The sequence below is a fragment of the Vicugna pacos genome, chromosome 28 (assembly GCF_048564905.1).
Source record: "Vicugna pacos chromosome 28, VicPac4, whole genome shotgun sequence".
Taxonomy (NCBI): Eukaryota; Metazoa; Chordata; class Mammalia; order Artiodactyla; family Camelidae; genus Vicugna; species Vicugna pacos.
In genome coordinates, this window is record NC_133014.1 from 2,900,629 (window position 1) to 2,923,467 (window position 22,839).

General features: G+C 45.5%; 1 non-coding gene across 1 annotated transcript; it reads right to left on the reverse strand.

Moving 5' to 3' along the window:
• Nucleotides 1-4,390: 4,390 nt before the first annotated feature.
• Nucleotides 4,391-4,521, reverse strand: LOC116285942 (small nucleolar RNA SNORA11). The gene has a single exon (XR_004195710.1). It is a non-coding gene; the product is annotated as a small nucleolar RNA SNORA11 (small nucleolar RNA).
• Between the last annotated feature and the right edge of the window lie 18,318 nt (nt 4,522-22,839).

Here is a 22,839-nt window from a genome sequence, read left to right on the forward strand (position 1 = left end):
GACCGCCTCCTTCTGAGCTGAGCAGCTCCAGCAGGAGAGCGAAGGGCAAGTGGGCTCTCCGCTGTGAGTATCATGGGCTACTAACTTGGAAAGAAAAATTCGATGAAAAATAAAAGAGACAAATGAGAAATTTGCTTTAATTGGGAACTAATGGACTGAAGAGACAGAATCTTTTCTGAATTCTGATTAAAACATATTCCTAGGCACATTTTGCCTTTTTGTGGAATTCGATCTGGAAATGAGGAGAGAGCGCACAGTAAGTCATCGCCAGAGTTGGCCTCAGTCCCACCAGGGATGGAAGGTTCCGAGGGAAAACGCTGACAGGGACACCGGGGGGCCCTGCCTTAGCGAGCGCGTCCCTCTCGATGCCTGGTCTCTCCCCCTGGGCTCTGCTCGGAAATGCAGTCATTACTGAAAAGAACCAACTCAGAACATATTCAGCTGCAACGAACAGTAAGCATTTACAGAGTTATGTATTTGTAAAACCTATCATGTATTGAAGAAGCAGTATGATATAATTCAGAAATAATCGTTGAAAGTAAGACACCTTGATCAAGCAATGAACAATAAATCATCCCATTTTAATTGAATATGTAGAATTTAATAGAATCACGTGCTCCCCACAAAATGGAAGATATAATAAGATGAACGTCAACCTGCCTTCCACTTGTTTATGGTCCAGCAGGAAGGACACGCCTGGGACAGGGAGTCACAAGTACATTGTTTGGCTAAGTCAGTGACCTCCTGAGAGGCGGCCCACATCGGGCAGGATGCGGGGCTAGGCTGTCAGAGTGCACAGGAGCGACTCTTCCTGAAGAGGGCGCTTTGCCTCTGCCCGCGGGTGCTGCACGGCCAGTCTGCACCCTTAGCGCCGTGTGCAGGGGTGGCCCGGCTGGCCCAGATTCCTGGCACCGACGACTGTTGAATAAGGAGACACCTGTGGCCGATGCGGGCGGGGGTAGCTTCGTGGACTGTGGTTGGGTGGATATTGAGGGAGACTTGAAATATTGCAGGATTTGGGGTCCTTGGTAGTGCCAGGTATTCTGCATCCGTTCTGGAGCTGCGAGGACCCCCTCTCTCACCCAACCCCATTTCCAACATCACCACAAACAGAGAGACAATGATCATTTGCCCCAAACTCTACAAGGCTCTTTTGAACAAGCAGAGTTTTAACTACACGTTGAGTTTTGACCTTCATTTTATCCAGAGGGGTTCCTCCTTTGTGCTTTCTCTGAGGACACACCGTAAAGGAGACACTACTGCTGGCCTTCGGCTGCTCTTGGCAACCAGAGTCAGGAGCAGTATCTAAATTTCCTGGGATCTAGAAACAGGAAGGTTGTCAGAACAAGCTTCTGGGCAAGTAGGTGTCTGCAGAACTCGAGGCGTCATGCTGCACGGCCGCAGTGGGGAGAAAGCCGCACTGACCAGGTTGGGGAGAATTCCCGCTGACACAAACCATAAATTCTGAGAGATATTTTGGTAAGGCATTTCCTAACAAAAGGGAGAGAAAGAGCACAAAAAAGAAAAGAAAAGAAAAGAAAAGAAAAGGAATAAATATCGAATTTTAAGTCAGGGGAAAAAAACCCAATGCAAGAATCTCTTAGGACAGGTGCAAAAATCATGTTTCCATTGACGCACATGAAATGCTTGAGTCTTTTGTTTGTGTTAATAAACAAAATTAGTTATTTTTCAGCTTTTGCATTTATCCACCTGTGACACTGAAGATAGGTTCACCTGTTGTCAAATACCCATTTTCAGAACACAAGAGCTGACAAAAATGTGAATGCGAACTATGAGACCGAATCTCTGCAGATATCAGAGTAATGTAGGATTAAGGCTTACCATCGACTTCATCTCTGCAGAGCAAGGTGCAGCTTGGAGAGAAAATAAAATGCCAGATGGAAGAGATATTTAATCTCATGCAAAGGAACACAGGTCTTCACGTCATTTCTGAATGATGATGGAGGGTAATTAGGTCTACTTGTTTATTTAATATTTATTTTTAATGGAGGTGCTGGGGATGGAGCCCAGGACCTTGTACATGCTAAGCACACACTCTACCACTGATCTATGTCCTCCCCACTTATTATTATTTTTTAAATAAAGATGGCATCTCAGAGGCTGACGCCAAAGAAGACAGGGGAACAGTGGATTAGGGAACCACTCCTGCTGAGCAGAATATTTAAGAGGCGTTCCTTGCCCTGAAGAGCAGGTGGATGAAGGATTCCAGCCGGACAGAGCAGTCCACTGCACCATGGCCATCAGGGCAGGGGGGCCACATTAACACTCATCACACGAATCGTGACAGTAACGAAACTGACAATGACAGAACACCGGCAGTGGCAGCTTTGAACAGGGGCTCACGTGTGCTGCGAGCCTGACTATCTCGCTTCTTCTCTTCAGATCACCCCTGTGAGAGGAGAGCTGTTGCTAATCTGCAAGGCGCAGGTCAGGAAACTACAATTCAGAGAGACTAACTAACTCACGCAATCAGCCCCAGCTACGTGAGCTGCAGGGCTCAAGGCAAAACGGAATGTTGGGGCCCTTAGTTTAAAATTATTTGGAATTTCAACATGGTGACAGCAGATAACTAGGCCAAGGGGGGCCCTTCCAAGGTGGCCCGGGCCCAGGCCCCACGTCCACAGAGTCGCATGGCATCCGGCCACGCTGGTCAGTGTAAGAGGCAGACCTTGGAGCCAAGGCTGGCCGACTCCAAGCTAATCTTGTCAAACTGACGTTTTACCAAAAACGTGAAGTGCTCCATGGTTTGTCAGTATGAAAGAGAGATTTCCTGGCACTCTCTGTCACTCTGGAAAAGTCTTCAAAACCTCAGCCTCTTCTGGATTCCATAAATAGGTTAGGTCCCCCCTCGGGGACTGGGGGTAGGAAACTGGGAAGGCTGCCTGATGGGAGCTCTCCATTCGAAAATGAATTAAGAACTCTGTGACTTCCAGCTGCAGCCGTGAAATCCGGGCTTCCACGCCTGAAACGGGCATGTGAGAAAAATCAGGCTGCGTCCACGTTTGATGCTGATTTGAGCTGACACCAGCCGCCACCGGTGCTCGGTGCGAGCCTTCTGAGCATTTATTGCTGTTTCTCCTTTCCAGCCTCGAACAGACGGGACTCCCGTGAAAGCACCAGACAGCGGCATTAAAGCCCGCTTTCTCACACCCACCTCTACTCAGCCTTGTATTCAGGGACTATCAAGTTTTTCCTTCCTTTTTTTTTGTGATCAGCCTTCACTGAAGCACCGCTGTGCTCCTGTTACAGCTTTTAAATTAATTTCTCCACCGTCATCAGCTTTGAGATGAACACTGCTTCTCCAACACCTGGTCTGGCTTTAAAAATTATTTGCCATCTGGACAAATACTGAGTAATGATAACAACTTAATGGCAGGACACAACACAGTTTGTTAAGAGACTTGATGGTCTCCTCAGAGTTAGGCAGCATTAAATGAAGCTCTGCTGTTAACTTAGTGGACGCGCCCCCTTTATCGACCGTAGGACGTGATGGTGCCTGGGAAGGGGAGGCAGAGCATCTCGGCCGCCTGGACCCGTCACCACGGGGGTGATGCAGGCTGCCTTTTGTCACCGGATGACAGGACCACGTCCCTGCAGCTCTGATTGAGACACGGTGAGCGTCGCCTGTCCTTCCGCAGCACGACCCCCAGTCACTGATAATACCCAGCAGGGCTCCCCACTCCTGGTGGGGATGTTCATCTTTTATTTTTATTTTTGAGGTTAATTTGTGCTTTTATTTGCTGGTGTAACTTAACTACAGTGGCCTGCAAGCTTTTTTGACCTAAAAATACATTTTACATCACAATCTAACAAACACACACATACATGACATGTATACATGTTGCATATGTATATATCTGAAATCAAAGTCTTGCCAAAAATGCCTGCCCTAACACAGAGACTTTTCTTGGGAGCAGTTTTAGGTTTACAACAAAATCGACAGGAAGGTGCAGAAATTTCCCACACACCCCATCTCCACACACATGCACGGTCATCATTTTTATTTACAGATTGCTACCTTTTTTTTTTTTAACTAAGGGTGAACGTACATTGACACCTCATAATCACCAAAGTCCACAGGCCATTAGTTTGGACAAAGGCATCCATCATTTAATGTCATACAAAGTATCTTCTCTGCCCTAAAAACCTTCTGCACTCCAGAATGCACATGAGATGTTTTTCTTTTTCCCCTTGAAAAGAGGTTCAGAGCCTTTATGTCTGTAAAACCCCTCATGGCCCACCCATGCGTGGACCAGACAGGCTCCAGGCGGCAATTCCCCCATTAAATACTTCAGCTTTTCTTCCAATATTGAGCCCTGCCCGGCTGGGCCAGCCCAGCAGCCATGCGTAGGTGCGGGGGGCGGGGGGCACGTGGAAGGTATTTGCTCACAGGACAAAGGCACCAAGTCTGGTGCCCCTTGTCACAGTGAACCCAGATTCTTGTTGGGTGTCTTGTAAACAGAAGCCGTTTCTTCAGGCCCCCTGTTCTGAGCACACCCTGGAATAATCATCTTTTAACCACGTGTTCTAAGGGCAACTGCAGGCCGGGTGCCCTGCCTGCCATTTCCCCACTTGGATCACTTTAGAAACAGAGTACAAAGGAATTTCCTTGTTTCTACACATCTCTGAAATGCCAGGATGTCTTTGCAATCCAGGGACGACAGCTGCTCTCCCTCCCCTGAACGCCCAGAAGCAAAGATCATCTGCCTGCTAGTCTAATGGATTCCATGATGAGCCATTTTTTTTTCTCTTGAACAGGTGCAGTGAACAAAACATAGAGGGAGAGACACACAATGAGACACTCATCTCTGCTAAAGGCACTTGGTGATTTCTTAGTAGGTCATAGCGAGAAACAGGGAAACCGGATGACTCGATCCTCAGGCCTCAGAGAACTCCTGCTGGAGGGGTGCCACTGCAGAGTCCTCTTACTGATGCTGCTGAGGTGGAACTTGCTGATGCTTCTCTGATTCCCTTCCCTGCTGTGCCTCTGAGGGGGTACCAGTGAGCTGTAAGATAGGAGTGTACACAGAAGGGGGGCCGTCTGAACAACGCCTACGATGGGTGACTGGTCACTTACCACCAGGAAACACAGGGTAGAGACGCAGCAGTGTGGGCCAGTTGTGTGTGTGGTGTGTGTGTTTGCATGCATGTGTGTGTGTGAGAGAGAGAGAGAGAATGGTAGGACTACTGTGTGTAGTAGTTGGCTGATTAGGTAATCTGAAACGTTCCTGCTGCCAAGAGCAACTCCCAAGGGCTGAAAGCACGGAGAAAAGTACCGTTAAGAATGGTTGCTGGGTACTGAGCACGCTGCCCTGGGAGCCCTGCCAATGTCAATAACCAGGAAGTGTGCGCTCTATGGCCATAAAGAGTAAGTCCTGTGCTCAGTCAGGGTAGGGGACTGGACTTGAGATCCTGCACTCGGTCCAGGCCTTGAGAGGGAAAACCCCCAAAGCAAGCCTCAAACATGAGCAAAGGGCTCATTGAGAAGAGAAAGTATGGAAGCTTGTTTTCATGATTTGGGTCTGGTGCGGAAAAAAAAATCTGTACTCTTTCTGAGAGTTTGTGATCACAGGTGTCCCATAGAGGTGGGTTTAAAGTTTGAATTCATGTTAACTTTTGATCCCAAATCTCCCAAATGACAAATACCATAAAAGGCTGGACATCACTGAGGTACTACAAAGGCAAATACATCATTTATTTGGAGTCATCCCTTCTTAATCTGGATGGTGCATTGTTCTTGCATATACAACCCTACTGATAATGCATTCACAGTCCAAAATTACAGAGGTGCTAAGCAAGAATCAGCAAACAACAGATGCCAAGAGCTAGTGCCCCCAGAATTTTAAGTCCTAATGAAACAAAGGAGGACCTTATAGAGTCTTCCTGGGACAGACACCTCCCTCCCCAGATACCCCACCTGCCTTTCTTCTGTCAAAAAACTTTAACTAAAGAATACATTTAATCGTAGAAATGAAAAAAAGAAAGCAGAAACAAAGAAAAGCAGTCAAACAGGACAAAGCAATAATAGTTTAGTCATTAAACCAAGTCCAGGACCTTTAGTCCCTCCTCAAGGGCTGTAGATAAGGCTCGGAGCCATGTCCTTTGAGCTGTCTTGTAGCTACTGGAACCCCCACCAGGTGGAAGAAGTTAACTACATGATGACTAGACTGGAGCCAGGAAAAGAGCTGCCACAGTTCTGAGAACTGGCCTCAAGAACTGGGAACAAACTGACCCTGGAACTGAAGATTAACTGTACTCAAAACAATCAAGATGACACTGACCAGACCACCACATGGCCAATTTCAAGGTGACTGTCAGAGCTGACTGCGCTGTTCTGCATGCAGCCCCCTCCCTCTGCCTATGCACTCCTGAGGTTCATGTTTAAAAACTCCTTTCCCCTGATTGGCAGGGAATTGGCCTTTGGACATGAGTCCCCCCTCCCTCCAGGCAGCCTGCTTCTGGAATGAAGCAAACTTGTCTTTTTACCAAACACTGGCCTCTTGAGTTGGCTTTTGAGTAGCGAGCAACTGGACCTGAGTTTCAGTAACAACAAAAGTAATATAGACAGAAACTACAAAGTACATATGTTTTGAAAAAGTAAATCCAACAAAATAACAACACAAGAAATGAACAAGGTACTGTAAGTCAAGATCAGGCATAACTGAGAAGAAAAGAGCTATTTTGAAATTCTTCCGCTGTACCTTTGTGTTTTTAACTGCATCAGTTAATCTTTTTTCTGGTCTAAGTGGACTGATCTGTAAGACATTGTCTTGATTTTCCTGTCTAGGCAGAGTCTAGGCTCCCTCCCTTATTACTCGGAGAGACCAGTGACGCTCTTGGCACCCACCTCCCTCTTAGGGAGAACTGACCAGGGAGGTGGCCATGAGGTCTGGTGCCAGTGGGGAACATGGAACAGGCTACAATCACCCTTTATCAGGGTCAGCCTGTAGATGGACGGGCCACTGGGCATCCTGGTTTGCACCCCAGCCACAAAAGAACCCACATCAGCTTGCTGCTTTATTATTTCATATGTGGATATTTCCACTTCTGGAATGTGGATTTCATTTGTAGAGATTAGCACTCTTTGTTAAATACAGGATTAAAAATGAGCCCTATTATGGGATGGGAATCTGTCTCGCATAAGGCGTGATTTCAGGGCAGGTTGGAGTCAGAGTCGGGCCAGTCTTGACGGCGGGCAGAGCTCATGGGCAGACACCAAGCAGACTGTGCCTGTGACTGCAGGTGTTTACCTCCAGGCATTTACCTGAAGGAAGTTACTGGAAATCAAAGCAACTCTAAGTGACTTCCATATGGGGGGAAATCAGCCTGCAGTAATCCCGCAGACACACAGTTCTGTCAGGAAGTTTTACTAAACCTATCATCCTGGGAAAGAAACAAGAAAATTATGTCCTTTCAGTGCTCATCTGTAATTAAAGCATTTAGTCCTGTGCTTGGGGGACCAGCCACTGTTAGCTGATTTGAGAAGAAAGGCTGAGAAACCACGTCTCAGGTAGGAAGTTCATGTTAGGTGACAGGATACCTTTTTCTTGCCTGAGAAAATGACACTTCTCAGAAATGTGTAAAGACATGAATTGTCACAGGGCGTTACTTCTCCAGTAATTGCTGTCTTTGTAAGAGGTCAGCCTGAACACCTTTAACAGACTCAGCCGTGATGGGAGGAGACAAAGTGTCGAGGATGCAAAGGAAGTCAGCACGGTGTTTTGCGGAGGGTGTCTGTTTTGGGCTTTTCAACAGTGACTTGCTGATTTGCATCAGCTGAGCTCAAAATAGAAGTGTGTGATGAGAGGACATAGCAGATGGGGAAAAATTAATCTCTTCCTTTGTATGGATGTCAGGGAATATTGTTTGGGGGAGTGTTGCTACTTTTTTTAAGATGCTACATGACTTAAAAAAAAAATCCCAGTTACATGTCCCTTAGCTTTGAATTTTATGTAGCCATCAGCGTGTCCTGCAATCAGTCAGACAAGAAGCTAAGTTCCAAAAATATAATTCTCAGCCATTAAAAAAAAGTAAAATAATGTCATTTGCAGCAACATGGACGGACCCGGAGATCATCATTCTAAGTGAAGTAAGCCAGAAAGAGAAAGAAAAATACCATATGAGATCACTTATATATGGAATCTTAAAAAAAATGACACAAATGAACTTATTTACAGAACACAAACAGACTCATAGGCCTCGAAAACTTACGGTTACTGGGGGGAACCAGGCAGGGATGGAGGGATAAACTAGGAGTTTGGGATTAGCAGATACTAACTACTATATATAAAATAGATAAACAAGTTTTCACTGTATAGCACAAGGAACTATATTCAATACGTTGTAATAACCTATAATGAAAAAGAATAGGAAAAGGAATACGCATATACGTATAACTGAATCACTGTGCTGTACACCGGAAACTAACACAACGTTGTAAACTGATAAAAAATAAAGCTATAATTTAGAAACACACAGAAACACCCATAATCCTTGCAATAAAGACATTGGTATTATGCTGCCTTTGGATTCCAGCTGAAGCATCAGCTCTTCCCGAGTCTTCAGTCTGCTGCCCTTCAGGCTGGAACGAGATCCATCTGGCCCCCGGGTCTCCAGCTGGCCGACTGCAGGTCTTAGGACTTTGCAGCCCTCTTAATTATGTGCACCAATTCCTTATCATGAATCTCTTTGTGTAGTTATAGATGTAGATGTAGATGTCAATGTTGATGTAGATATAGATGTAGATGTAGACATAGACATAGATGATGTAGACATAGACATAGGTGTAGACAAAGATGTAGAAGTAGATGTTGACGTAGACATAGATGTAGATGATGTAGATGTAGATGTAGACGTTGAAGTAGATGTAGCCATAGATGTAGGTGTAGACATAGATGTAGACATAGACGTAGACATAGATGATGTAGACGCAGACATAGGTGTAGATGTAGACATAGGCATAGACCTAGATGTAGGTGTAGACAAAGATGTAGATGATGTAGATGTAGACATAGATGTAGGCATAGTCATAGACATAGATGCAGACGTAGATGTAGATGTGGGTTTAGCTGTAGACGTCTTGCCGGTTCTGTTTCTCTGGAGAAGCCTGCTGATACAAGACCGACTTCTGACCTTTTTGCTATTTATTTCCTATTTGTCTCATATCTTTTTGTTCCTCAGTTCCTCCCTTACTGTCCTCTTTTGTGTTAAACTGATTTTTTCCCCAACTGTACTATTTTTGATTTCCTTCTCATTTCCTTTTCTGTATATTTTAAATTGATTTTCTTAGTGATTATCCCAGAGATTATAACAAACATTCCAGCTTAACTTTGGAAGCACACACAACTTTGCTCCTTGTCGGAGTGTTTTTATGACGGTTGCTTTAAAATCCTCACTGTAATGAATCATCCGATTCACCTCTGCATCAGCTGATTCTCTTTTCTCATTCACATGGTAATTTCCCTGCGTTTTGGTAAGACAAGCAAATTTTCCATGTTTTGTATTTTTTGGTTGTTGGGTTTTGAGAGGTCTTTTCATCTTCTAGATACTAGTCCCCGTCACAGGTAGTTTAACACACTGGGGGTCACATTAGGAGAAGCAAGGCCCTGTGACATGTTCTCCTGTAGCAGGCAGCCCTGTCCAGGTGCGGTAGGAGCTCCCCTCCGGGCCTTGCCAACCGCCCCACCCCCAGCAGAACCGAGGACTGCCCCACCCTCCTCCACCCTGCCGACACCTTCCCAGTGAAAACTGGGCACCGACTGGCACTGCCTCCTCTGTTGACAACTTCTGCTGGGTTCTGCTCATAGCCCTTGGCTATTGCAGGGTTGGGACACAAGCTCAGATCCCCCACCCCGGGGCCCACCGACACTGGAGTCTCTGAACCCACTGCCACACCCTAATTCAAGCCATCATTTACATCTCGAGGCAGGCACAACTGTGTTCCAGTAGTTTTTTCCCCCTCCAAACCATGCCCAGCTTCAAACTGATTCTCTGCAAAGCAGCTAGAGATGGTTCCCCCCAAAGTAAACCTAATCACGTAGCTCCCACTCTCACCTTCACCGTGGACTTCGTGGGAGGGTCACGTCCACACGTCCCTCACTAGAGAGGGGACCTGTCATGCAGGGATGTGTCCTTGAGCACATTATATCTGCACCATTAATAGTCTCTCACCAGCCATATTCTCACAATAGATGAGGAAACACTTCCTTGCATGATTCTGGGGAAAAGTATCTTGTTTTTTCAACTGAATTATACATTCTTTGAAGGTTAAAATAGTTGATAATTCCTTGCCCAGTAACTGTGCCTCTGTGTTGAGAGAAGTCTGGTGTCTGAGGGGAACTTATACATCATACAGGAGATACTCCAGGACGGGAGACAGTAATTTTGTGGTATCGCCTCTCATACCATATTTAACAGCACATATACGATGCCTTCTCACTATAAACCAGCAAAAGGGGTTTGAGAATAAAATAAATTAGAAAAGACTCCTCTAAGTCAGAGATACTTCTAACTTGATTTAGCAAAGCCCCACACAGAGCTTGAAAAATCTGGGATGTCACGATGCTGAAAATGTTCCTTCTCACTCTGTTCCATAAACACTGAAATTTTATATGTTTCTTCCAAGATGTCTAACTTCCAGATCTTTTTCTGTGGTACCTAGAGATGCCTCCAAGGACTGATTATAGGACGCTGAAAGCAAAATGAATTCTAGCAAGTGATTTAGGGCTTCGGTTGTGTGTCACACTAGGAGACAAATAATGAGGACATTATCTTCCTTACAGATAAGAATCACTTTCTTACAGCCAGCTCTGGTGTTGCCTCTTATTCAGGTCTTGTATTTGACTTTGGCACTGATTTCGGAACCAGTGGTGAGAATTTTAAGATGTCCTGAAAATTACCCAAATGCCACCTTCTTCTGAGGGCTCGTCTCCCGAAGGAAATCTCACACGGGCACAATGGTAGTTTCTGCACCCAGGAGGGCCAGCGGCAACGAATGGCGACGCCAAGTTATCCCACTCCAAGGGCGGCACAGGAAGGCGACCAGCAGGACAACCTGGCGGGGAGGAGGCGGCTGCCGATTCCCTCTCGCGCAGAATGTGAAATCCAGCTTCCGGAATCGTCACAGATGACACTGCCCTTCCCGTCCACACGCTCGTGCCTTCAGCACTTTCTGTTTCCGGATGCCATCCACGTGGTGCCTGTGGCCTTCCTGTGAGTCTTCAGCTGCCCTTGGTTTCATCTGTGATAAAGTGATAGTAACAGAAAATGTAGATATTGACAAATAGTGGCACTCTATAGCTTTTCAATGTAATATATATTTAATCTGCTATTTTAAGTCAGTTTAGTGGGCCATTGGTATATTTACCTAATTGTCATATTATGAGGGGTGTGTGTGTGTGTGTGTGTGTGTGTGTGTGTGTGTGTATGTAATTTCAGCTTAAAACCTTTTAACACCATCCTTAGAGGTCAGGGCAGCTTACAGTCAGATCGATAATGAAATATTTATTAATTAGATGAAAACATACTCAAGAATATGGACTTCTGGGACTTTTTTCTACTTTATGGTCCTTCAAGAGACAGATTTAAAGGCAAAAAAAAAAATTCCTTAACAATTATATAAGCCTTACAGTTTTGAAGATCCTTCCCCACGTAGTATCTTTTAAAATTTAGTCCTCTTAGCAATGTAGTTAATGTTGACTTAAAGCTGCCAGGGTGACCATTATCAAAACGTAATTTTGACCATATATTACAAATGCCTCAAAGGCATCATAGCGTCCCATCAGCTACAGAAAAGAGCATGCATGGCACACACGGAGCTCTTTATTACCTTCTGTGTGCCCAATTTCATTATGATTGTGACTGTTGTTGTTGTTGTTATAATAATAATAATAATAATAATATAATTTTTATATTATTTTTTATAATAATAATAAATTTTGTTATAATAATAATAATTATTATTATTATTTGACACTTTCCTCTATAAACCCACTCTGCTTTGGTTGGGCTGCCTTATTTACTGGTCCCAGGAATAAACCATATTCTTTCACATCCATATTTCTTTGAACACCTTTTTTTTCCTCTGGAGAATCCAGGTTATTCCATTAAGTCTCAGGTCATTTGCTATGACCTTGTGGGCTGTCAGCGAGGGCACATGCTTGATCAGGGACTGGTGTCACTGTCAGGTCCGTGGAGACCACACAAATGGATGCTGAGACACCGGCATCACGGAGCAGCTGAGCTAAGCCCTTGACACATGTCCACTGAAACCACGACGTGGGCGTGTTGACCTCTTAAAGAAAGAACGCTCCACTGTATGCCTTTCCCTCCGTGCTATGTTGTCCCTGCTTTTCCTCTTCCTCCTTCCTTCCTTTCTACTTTCCTTCCTTCCTTCTTCCTTCCTTCCTTCCCTCCTTCCTTTCTTCCCTCCTTCCCTCTTTCCTTCCTTCCTACCTCCCTCCCTTTCTTTCTTTCTCTCTTTCTCTTTCTTTTTTTTTCCTTCCTTCCTTCCTCTCTTTCTTTCTTTTTGCTGTATTTACAGTTTGCCTACTGTTTCCGCAGGAGGACCCACAGTGCCGTGGGAGGGTGAGCCTTCTCCTTCCTCTCTTCCCTTCCACTGTCTTATCAGTTCAGTCTTTTTCTCAAGAGACTAGAAGAGGGTAGAGGGTGATGCCTATTCCCATAAGTCGAATTGCTACCTGTGTTCAAAGTTGTCCATTAAGGAAACCTCGGTGCAGTTATGAGAATTCAAATCCTCAGGGGAAAAAAATGTGGTAACGCAACTTCTAGCCACTGCCTGGTACCTCGTAGGCATTTCATATTATTTTAGAATCATATGGACGAATTGAAAATACAATTACTTAACTTGAATCAAAAAAGGTCTCTCAAACTTTAGCTGTTTATTTCTATAGGAACAAGTGCATCTTGAAAAATTGAAGACATGGGCAAGAAGACCCCTATTTCTTGTTCCCTGGCTGCTCGAGTGTGTCCTGTTCATGTGTGTGGCATTTCTGGGGTCAAGGGCTGCGGCAGGGCTGACAGACCTGGTGTCACACGGAGGTTGGACTGTCTGCCTCTAGGCCGTTACAAAATCTCAGAACTGACACATCCCCAGAGGAAACTGTGAAGCAGATGCGAAAGGCTATTTTTCATTTATAAGGTTTAAAAAATATACATGGACTTTTGAATTCGTATGGTTTTATAATTTTAAGATCCAGAAAGGTTCACCATAAAAATGTGAATTAGACCATTATTCATTTGGTTCGAATGCTTCCTACCAGCTGCTGTTTGTTTTCTTTTTAGTTTGTTTTTCTTTAATTAGATGTTCTCCTCGGCCTTCAAACTCTTACAGAGGAGAATGAACTCATACCCTCTGGGGGCGGGCGGTAACAGAAGCAGCTCAAAGAGACCCCCTTCAAGTCAGAAATTATTTGGAAGTCTCATTTTTCATCTTAAAAATTCAGTTGAATGTGTTATTCTTTCTCCTAAAATACCCCATGTTTGTTTTAGTAGTGATGTTTTAAATTGCTTGTCATCAAACAAAACTGGGACCTTAAAGATGTCAGGTGTCTCCTGTGGTTTCATGTTCCTCACCCCGTTTTCGGCCAGGGCAGTGGAGCAGCCGGGAGGGATGGAGTGTCCAGAGTAACAAGGGAAAAAGAGAGTGGAGGCAAATGAGCGTGAGGACCAAGATGCTTTGGAAAGTCAAAAAAATTACCCTGTGTTTCTACAAAGCTCACCTCCCTGTGTCTGGTGGCCTCACCAAGGGTCCTCAGGAGTGGAGACCTGTCTCCTGAGAGTGCAAAGACCCTCCCCCCACCACCGACACCACCATCTCGTCCCTCCGCCTCCCACTCGCCCAGCCGGGGAGACTGTCCCTTGTGTGACCACATGTCGTTCACTTGGGTGAAGAGCACAGACAGTTGGACCGGGGTCTGTGACGGCTCGGACCCTGTTCTGCCTCCACGACACAGGAAAGCATTGAGGGAGACACTTGCTTCCTCAGATTCCACCTTCCTCTTTTGTAAAATCAGAGGATGGCCTGGGATTAACAGATAAGTTCCTCGCCTGCCTGAGTTCATACAGTCTCCTCTCTCTGGCTAATGACACTTTAGCCTTAGAACTTCCCCCAAACAAGGGAGGACAGCTGGGGCTCTCACATGTGGCGAGGGAAAAACTGAGCTTAGTGAGCATGAAGACAGAGAACGGGATGGGGGGGTGCATGTAGCAGGTTGACAAACAGCATGGAAACTAACAACACAGGAGAGAAGGTCCCCTCTTGGGGGCCGACTGGGGAAACACATTTTCCAGCAACACCGTTTCTAGTTCCACCTTGTAATACAGAGTAATTTCCGATTGTCAACTTGGAAGGTACCCAGGACAAATCTGCAGGAAGAGGGATTTCAGGTGAACAAGACCAGTGAGCAAGAATGTTTTTCTAGGGATCGTGGAAAATACTGGTTGGAATATTTGGTGGAAAATGCCAGAGCCGGGGGTTGAAAAATGTGCATGTCAAGTTCCTCTAAAGAGATGGGAGGGAGGTGGGGAGGGTCCAGAAGCTGACGTCATTGTATGTTCTCTCTGAGGGCTTGCGGTGTTTAGCTCAGTGGCAATGGTATGGCCCCCAGTTATATCCAACCACTGTTAATTATTTGCAAGAGAGATGCTATAAAAATAAACAGAATTTGTGCCTGGAATCAAAGGTGCTGAATAGCCTGCCCTGTGCCCTCTGTTCTCTCTCCTCCATCCGTCGCATCTCCCCTTTGTGGGTCTCGGGAAGGATGAGAAGAAAGGAAATAAATTCTCCCCTACCCCTTGTCCTCTGCTGCAGGGCTCACTGATCATTCCTGCCTCTCTCTTGGATCTATTTTCTCTCCAATTCCTGTCTGTCCTTCAACTTGAAACCGAGCAGGACACTGCGGGCCCTTCCCAGATACAAGCCCCTCAGTCTCCTATGCCCCTGGTTTCTAGAAAAAGCTTTAGTCTCTCAGTCTTTCCTGACTTCCAAAGAGCAGGTCCAGGCAGATATGAATTTGGGAAGTGAGGAAATGCGTTAACGCAGGAAAAGCAGTCAAGCAAGAAAAGCCATAGTAGCTTGAACAACAGTTCAGCCATAAAACAGAGTCACAGGACTCCTAATTCTTCCTGGAAAGGATACAGACAACTGTCTGATGCATATCCTTGGGTTTTACAGAAACCAGGACCAAACATATAGAAACTGCTGACCACAAGCACGTGCATCCAGATTGGCTGGAATCAGAAGGCTGAGCATTGAGATGCCTGAAACATCACCCTGTTGCCACGCTGCCAACCAATCAAAGGAAGGTCCAGCCACCCTCCCTTCTAATGTTTCCTTTAAAGCCGTTGCCTGAAATCCCTCGGGGAGTTCGGATCTTCTGAGCACCAGCTGCCTGTTCTCCCTCCTTGGCGCCTGCGAATAAACACTGCACTTCCCTTCACCACCACTGGCGTCACAGGCTGGCTCTGCTGCCTGTCCAGTGAGTGGACCTGAGTTGGGTGTGGTAACAAACCTACCTTGAACTCACTGGTCCCCTTGCTCTGTGGAACTTTCTGCAGTTGCTCTTCCTTGGAACTCCAGCTCACCCCATCTGCACTGCTCCCACTTTCCATGAATCCATCTCAACTCTTGGGCCTCAGCTCACAGGTCACTTCCTCAGAGGGACCCTTGGAAATCCAGAGACGGTGGCCCCTGTCTGCATTTTCTGTCACACTTCTGAGGAATGCTTGAACACACCTAGACCCCAATTTAGGGTCAGGATTCTCCAAAAATTGGATATTAAGACTCCATATAGTAAATGTATCTCTGTCCAGATTGGAGGGGGCCTTTGACCCCTGACCTGGTCCTGATTTTGGCTTGTTGAACAGGCATCTGCCTGGCCAGCTGTCTGCGCTGACCCTGCCCATCTCTGACACCTCCAAGGTCAGCCTGGCTCCCCTGGGGAAGAATTAGCGACTGGGTCTTCTGTCCACCTGGCCAAGGCTCAGCCTGGCTCCTGGGTCCAGACTGCTTGGTCCTCCGCACACGCCTCCTTCACTTACGCTGAGCTTCCCAGCACAGGCCAGCTGTGCTTGGGGCCTGACTCAGGCCTCCTCAGGCAGATTGGTTCTGCCTTCCCGGAAGTGGGGACTTCCAAACTCACGATGGAGGAGGGAGACCTATTACTCTGTTCTGTCCTTTTCTCTAAGAGACCTGGGCTTCCTTCATCACGATCACATTAAGTGGCCTCAGAACAAAACCAGAGCCAAGAAGTGAATGAAAACTCTGCCCCCGGCCCACGAGGGGTTGGGTGGGGGGAGACTGGCTTCCTCTCTGGGCGGCAAAATAAAGGGCTGTCTTGCTTTTAGCCAGAAAGTGTTGCAGAATTCTACTGCTCCCCAGCGATTAATTTGTCATTGTTTTACCTGTAGCCCTTAAACCGCTGGACCCTGGATAGTGCGCTGGCTTCGCTCGGTGAAATACAGCCCTGCCTTTTCTTAGGGGACATAGCAGTGACTCGCCCTTCGTTAATCAGGGCAGTCAGCTACGGTGCTTTCCCATGCGCAGCGCACCTACCTTCCTAGTTGGCTGGAATATTTTATTCACCCCTTAGTCTCACAGGCTCTTCAAGCAAAGCAGCTCGTAAACGCAGACAGTGCCCTGCACCCTGAACAGTGCGGTTCCCTTTATATGGTTAAATGTATATTATTTATGGCCCGTGTTTGTATTTGCATCAACACTCAGGGCTCTCCACTGATCGGGTTTGAGATACGCAGCCGTGACCTCGGTGCTGGTCCTCAGAGGAGAAGGCAGGTCTGATGTGCGTGGTCGCAGCGGGCTGCTGGGGACCACGTCTGAAAGCCGTGTCAACACTGACCTCCCTGCGTCCGTCGTTCGGTTACATATGCCACGTGGAGAAGCCTTTGCTGTTCAGTTGATTCTTCAACTGAATTGCTATCGAAAAAATAAAAGGAGCTTTTGTGAAGGAGTTGAAGACCTCTTCGATGCCGCAGCGTCATTTATGCATGGAAATTCATTTCCTCCACAAATTCAAGTTCTCACGCATACGTTTTTGTGAGCTTCTCTGGTTTAAAAAACAAACAGCCATTTGAAAAATCTGTCCTGGGGGCAGCACACACAAAGTCCCTGAGATGCTACGTGCACTTTCACTGAGGACAGTGAGATGCTCGCTTGGAACCTGTGCCTAACAGAGTTGCATGTTTTGTCCCCATTTTATGTTCTGAATTTGCAATTTGCTCACTTCCTCTAATTTAGATTTTCTGTCTTACAGAGTCTTAAATTGCCCCAGGTCCCCCACCAGTCACTCTCATTTAATGCACGTTAAGTTCTATTTCTGTGCAGTCCCATGGGGTAAAACCAAAATGATTTATTTCAGTTGATTTCAGGTCTGTTTTCCCGCCCCATCCCCCCCACCCTGATTGGCTTGTTTAGATTCTCAATTTTTCTAGGCAAAATTCAAATCAGGAGACAGCTTTGAATCCAAGAAAATTTCAAGAGTGAGTGAGGATCAGTGACAGAACCAGGCGACACAGAAGAAGCAAGGAAGTCCTTTTAACTTGAACATCCTCTGTAATGCTCCTCGGTCACATGCACTCGCATCACACGCCAGGTTTAGTAAAAGGGCCCTGAACAGGGAGGATTTTTGCTAAATGAAGGATGTGAGGCATCCTGCAGATTTGTGGTCCGACCTGTGCATGTGATATGCAGGGATCACACGAGTAGGGGAAATTTCTCTAAGAGTTTCAAAGTTCATATTAATATATGAAGCCTAGCGGGTGTTTGCCAACAAATCTTTGTCTTTCTCTCTCTCTTTCCTTCCTTTGTTCCTCTTTCCTTTCGTCACACCGACCTCCTCCCTCCCTCCCTCCTTCCTTTCCCTTCCTCTTCCTTTCCTTCCTTCTCTCCTTCCTTCTCCCCTTCCTTCCCCCCTTTTTCCCATGTTGCACACATCACAAGGGAAACAACCGCTCCACAGACCTCTCTTTGGGAAATGCCAACTTGAGTAAAAGGTTAAGAAAATCTCCTCTTTTGAATGAGCATGTGACCACCAGTTACTCTGACTTGTCCCGCCAGCAACCCGGCTGGATTAGGCATCACGCTTCAAGCAAAACAGTTCCCAGGTTAAGTGACCCCTGACTGGCAGATTGCACTGAACCGTAAACACCTTGTGGGAAATCAGTGTTGGGCTTCCCTGAACATGGGGACTCTTGTAACTGGGCACATTCCTCGCAGAGACCCTGGAAGTAATGCCTATGAAGTTGTTTCAAAAGGGTTGGCTCCTGGGTGGCCTGAATCTTCTAAGCTGGAAGGTCCCTGTTCTTGGTCACTGTGAGTCCTGTTTCCTGACAGGTGAGCCACCACCTGGAGATCCCGGGAGAGCAGATCCCAGATGGCGAAGTGGACCATTGTGAGGACTGGCCCCCTGAGGACGGTGCCTGGTGGGTGGAGCTTTCTGTCCTGCGTCCCTCACAATAGACAGCTGCCAAGTGGGGCCAGTCCTGGGAGTCCCCAGGGTTAGTTAAACTAGGAAGGTTTGATGTAGGGTGTGGTGGCAGGTCTAAGGCCCGGAAAGTCTAACCACTTGAAAAAAACTGGTTTCAACTCACATAGCAAAGGATTTTTCAAAGAAAATATTTTCCATATCATTTTGGAATGAGTCTTTGCTGATTTTTTAGACTCTTCCTGGCCACGTGTCTCTGTGCTCTGCGATCAGCACGTGTCTTTTTATGAAGATGGGAGGCAAGTTTGTTCCCAAGTCCTGGAGGTGTCCTTGAACCTCTGGTGAACTTCTCTGTTTTGTTGCACTTTTTTGTTGTTCTCGTTACACCCTGGCTTCATAAAAATGGCCTCTAATAATGAACAGGTTTGTCTGATTATGCTGTGAAATATGCAGGCTCAGTTCTTTGACATGTCCTGCTATTTTATGAGTAAATTCAACAGCTACAGCGTGAAAAATGCAACTTTACTTGGGATTTATTAGAAAAGAAGTAATGGAAAGTGGAAACTTTCTTAGTGAATCCAGACGACTCATCGAGAACCTTCAGGAGAGACGACCTCTGGCCGTGGGTGGGAGGCCCAGGAATTTTGAGGCCTGACCTTGGATTGCTACTATCTTACCTCTCCAGAAGATACAGCCTTAAACCCTCACCCACATTGGATTTTGCTTTTTAACAAAGTGGAGATATGATTTCAAGTGGTTTTAAGACAAGAATCTATACACAGAGGTTGAGAAGAGACATGGAGACGTGAGGTCAAGAGGATAAATCATGAAACAAGATATGGAACGTTTCATAAAAGAACAGTCTGGTTCAGTGAGTGTTTTCATTCCCCTACATGCCTCACAGCCTTTGGGGCATTTTAATTGAGGAAGAGCTGAGTGTGTGAAAGTGGAGAAATTATAATGAGGCCCCATGTGACTCCCAGCTTCCCTATCAGGCACTTTACTGATGTTCAATCTTTGTGCTTCTCCAAAATATTATTTACTTAACCTCTTCAAAGTGCCGTGGGCATGCGTGAGCAACGCTCTGACAGCCACAGAGACGGATTTGGGATTCCTTGGATTTGGCTTAGTTTGTGATTTTCCTCTTTGTCGCCCAGCTTGTTAAAGCACGTGCATTCAGAGTCTCTGGCATTTTTGCCTGGCTCACCAGACGGACATTCTTTCAGAACTTGTTGAATAATAAAATCTTCTATGTGGTTCAGTTGCAGGAAAGTTGATCTTACTCTGTTAAACCCAACCCCAGGTTAGCTCAGGTTTTTGGTATTTGCAAGTTAATTTTAAGCACAAGGCTCCTTAACTGGTTTTGACAACACAGCTTCCTAAGAAACAAGAAGAAAAGGAAAATTACAGTCATGATTTATTATTAACAGTGGGGATGACTTTGTACTTAGAGTTTTCCCCAATAAAGCATACAAAATAGACTTTTATAAGAAGGATGATTTTGAGGGGATACAGTTTCGACATCCTGGGTCTGCTCTGCATGAGCCTGCATCATGTTACCCAAGCATCCTGTTCCCGAGGGTGTGACATTCTTTCAAATTTACATCAGTCTTTTTACCATAAGCGGTAATACTTCTTAAACAAAACAACCAAAGTCTGGGGGGAAGAAAAAGAAAGAAAGAAAAGAAGCAGCAGGAATCCTTGGAATTCCAATATTGGCTTGTCTGCCATACTCCTTAGAAAAGGCTCTAATGTAATATATTTTGTTACTGCCGATAATTGTGCAGATGCATTTGTGTTCCTCCAGTTCACTGTAGTCCATTTTCAGCTCTGTTTCCGAATCTGCGGAAGGAAGGCTCTTCCTACTGTGGAGACGAATTAGTTATTTCTTTAAAAAGTGAAAAATTGTGCCTCTTTTCTCTCAATCTGCATGTTCTTCGCTTTTCAGAACGTTAACTCGTATGTTTCAAAGTCTTCAGAAATAAAGCAGAATTACTAACGTCATTTGCCACAGGACATCAGCCTCAGCCCTAACCTTCCTCGAATGTAGTTTACTGGCAATTTCGCTTCTGTGGGTTATAATTTTAACTGTGCTTCATTGTTTTAACAACCCCAAACTTAACTCAATTCAGTACTTTTTCTTGACAGAACCACCGGGTTCCATCCCCATTCTTCAGGGCGCTCTGCCTCATCCCGGGAACCCTGGGGAGTTTTTCCGTTCCCTCTCCTGTCCCTCTGCAATTTCCCTTTCTCAGTTTCCACGCTTAGTGTGTTATTGAACCCAGCGACAGCATAAATCCTGGTTTCTCCCCAAGACCTTTTTCTTTTCCTTTACTTGAGCCCTGCATACATGGCTTTGTCACTTTTTAAGAATTCACGAACTAATGTATCAATCAATCATCAAATATTTATTGCTAGAATTTTACAGGTAAATAATAGCACTTCATCTTCCCCCGTCTATTCCTTCTATGTCTCTGGGAGCTGTTGGTTATTTTTGTAGGATATTGTAAGTGCCGGCATTTCACGGGTTGAGTACTAAAATACAGTGGAATAGACTTTCCCCTCAACTCTGAGCTTTATAGCCTCCTAAATCTTCCCAGATTTTCCTTCTACATTGGCAGTCACTATTCTTTTTTTTTTTTTAACATTTTTTTATTGATTTATAATCATTTTACAATGTTGTGTCAAATTCCAGTGTTCAGCACAATTTTTCAGTCATTCATGGACATATACACACTCATTGTCACATTTTTTTCTCTGTGATTTATCATAACATTTTGTGTATATTTCCCTGTGCTATACAGTGTAATCTTGTTTATCTATTCTACAATTTTGAAATCCCAGTCTATCCCTTCCCACCCTCTACCCCCCTGGTAACCACAAGTCTGTATTCTCTGTCCATGAGTCTTTAGATTCCACATATGAGCGATCTCATATGGTATTTTTCTTTCTCTTTCTGGCTTACTTCACTTAGAATGACATTCTCCAGGAGCATCCATGTTGCTGCAAATGGTGTTATGTTGTCGGCTTTCATGGCTGAGTAGTATTCTGGCAGTCACTATTCTTACATCCCTTCCCCTTCCTCTTGTGTTTTCTGGCCTTGGGCCGTGTTTTGTGCACTCTCATTTCCACCTGAGTGTGACTTTTGGCCTTTGGACATTAATCATCTTCTGTCTTGAGCTTCTAAGATACTCCTTTTTTGACAATGCGATTGTTTTAGAATTTTACTGCGTCCAATCACACTCTCCTAATTTTTCCTATGATTCTACTGCTGTCACGCTTGGAATGGAACTGGAAGAAGTAGGCAAGAAATAAAATGTGTGTGTGTGTGAGAGAGAGGGAGAGAGGAAAGGAGGAAGGGGGCCCTGTGGCAGTGTGAGCTGACTTGGCTTGTACTGGCTACTCCTTGGAGGCTCAGGATGTGAGTGTCTGCAGTTTTGTCAATATTTTGCATTTGTGCATGATTTAATTCAACACTTACTTATTGAGAACATGTTCCATGTTAGGAATTGTATCAGGCACTCCCTGGGGTGAACATGTAAACCCTGACACTGTGCAGTGATAGCTACCAGCTTTAGGCAGGGGGGCGAGGGGTGGGTAAGAATGTCACTAAGCTTTCTGACCGTTTCTTAGTTGTCTTTTTCTTGGTTGTTGCAAACTACGGTATTTGCTAGAGTTCCGGAAAGTCGGTTCTGACAAATCTGTTGTTGTTTTTTGACGTTTTGTTGGGACAAGAGCTTGGAGCTGCCACTTTGCTGATGTGCTGAAGGGCTTCCCTCCATCCGTTGAAGAAAGCTGTTGGTGCTCGCAGGGCCAGCGTGCCAAAGAAAGGGGATTTGTTAGAAGTGTAGTTTGTGACCATAAAGACTTCAGAGAAGTGTTTAATGTGTGAGGAAAAGTCAAGTAAGTAGAAATAAACGGCTGGGTGATAAAGGCTGGGAGACAGGGCTCTCCTTACCCCGTGGGTGTAACAGAGGAAGTGGAGGAGGAAACCACAGTGCCTCATGGAGGGGTGCAGGCAGCGGTGCGACCAAACAGGTAAGCCCTGCATTGCTCAGGATAACAGATCCTCAAAGATCCTTCACTGGGGCGAGGGGGAGGGTAGAGCTCGTGGTAGAGCACGTGCTTAGCATGCACGAGGTCCTGGGTTCAATCCCCAGTCTCTCCATATGAATAAATAAGTAACTAACTAAATAAAAACCTCATTACTTTCTCCTCACCAAAAAAAAAAAAAAAAGAAGAAGAAAATCTCTCACCTCTTTTGTGGTGCATTTTCACTGTTTCCTGATGGTAAGCTGTCCCAGGAATAATCTCCATGTATTCAGTGACCAGGAACCATCATCGCGCTGGGTGCTGGCAG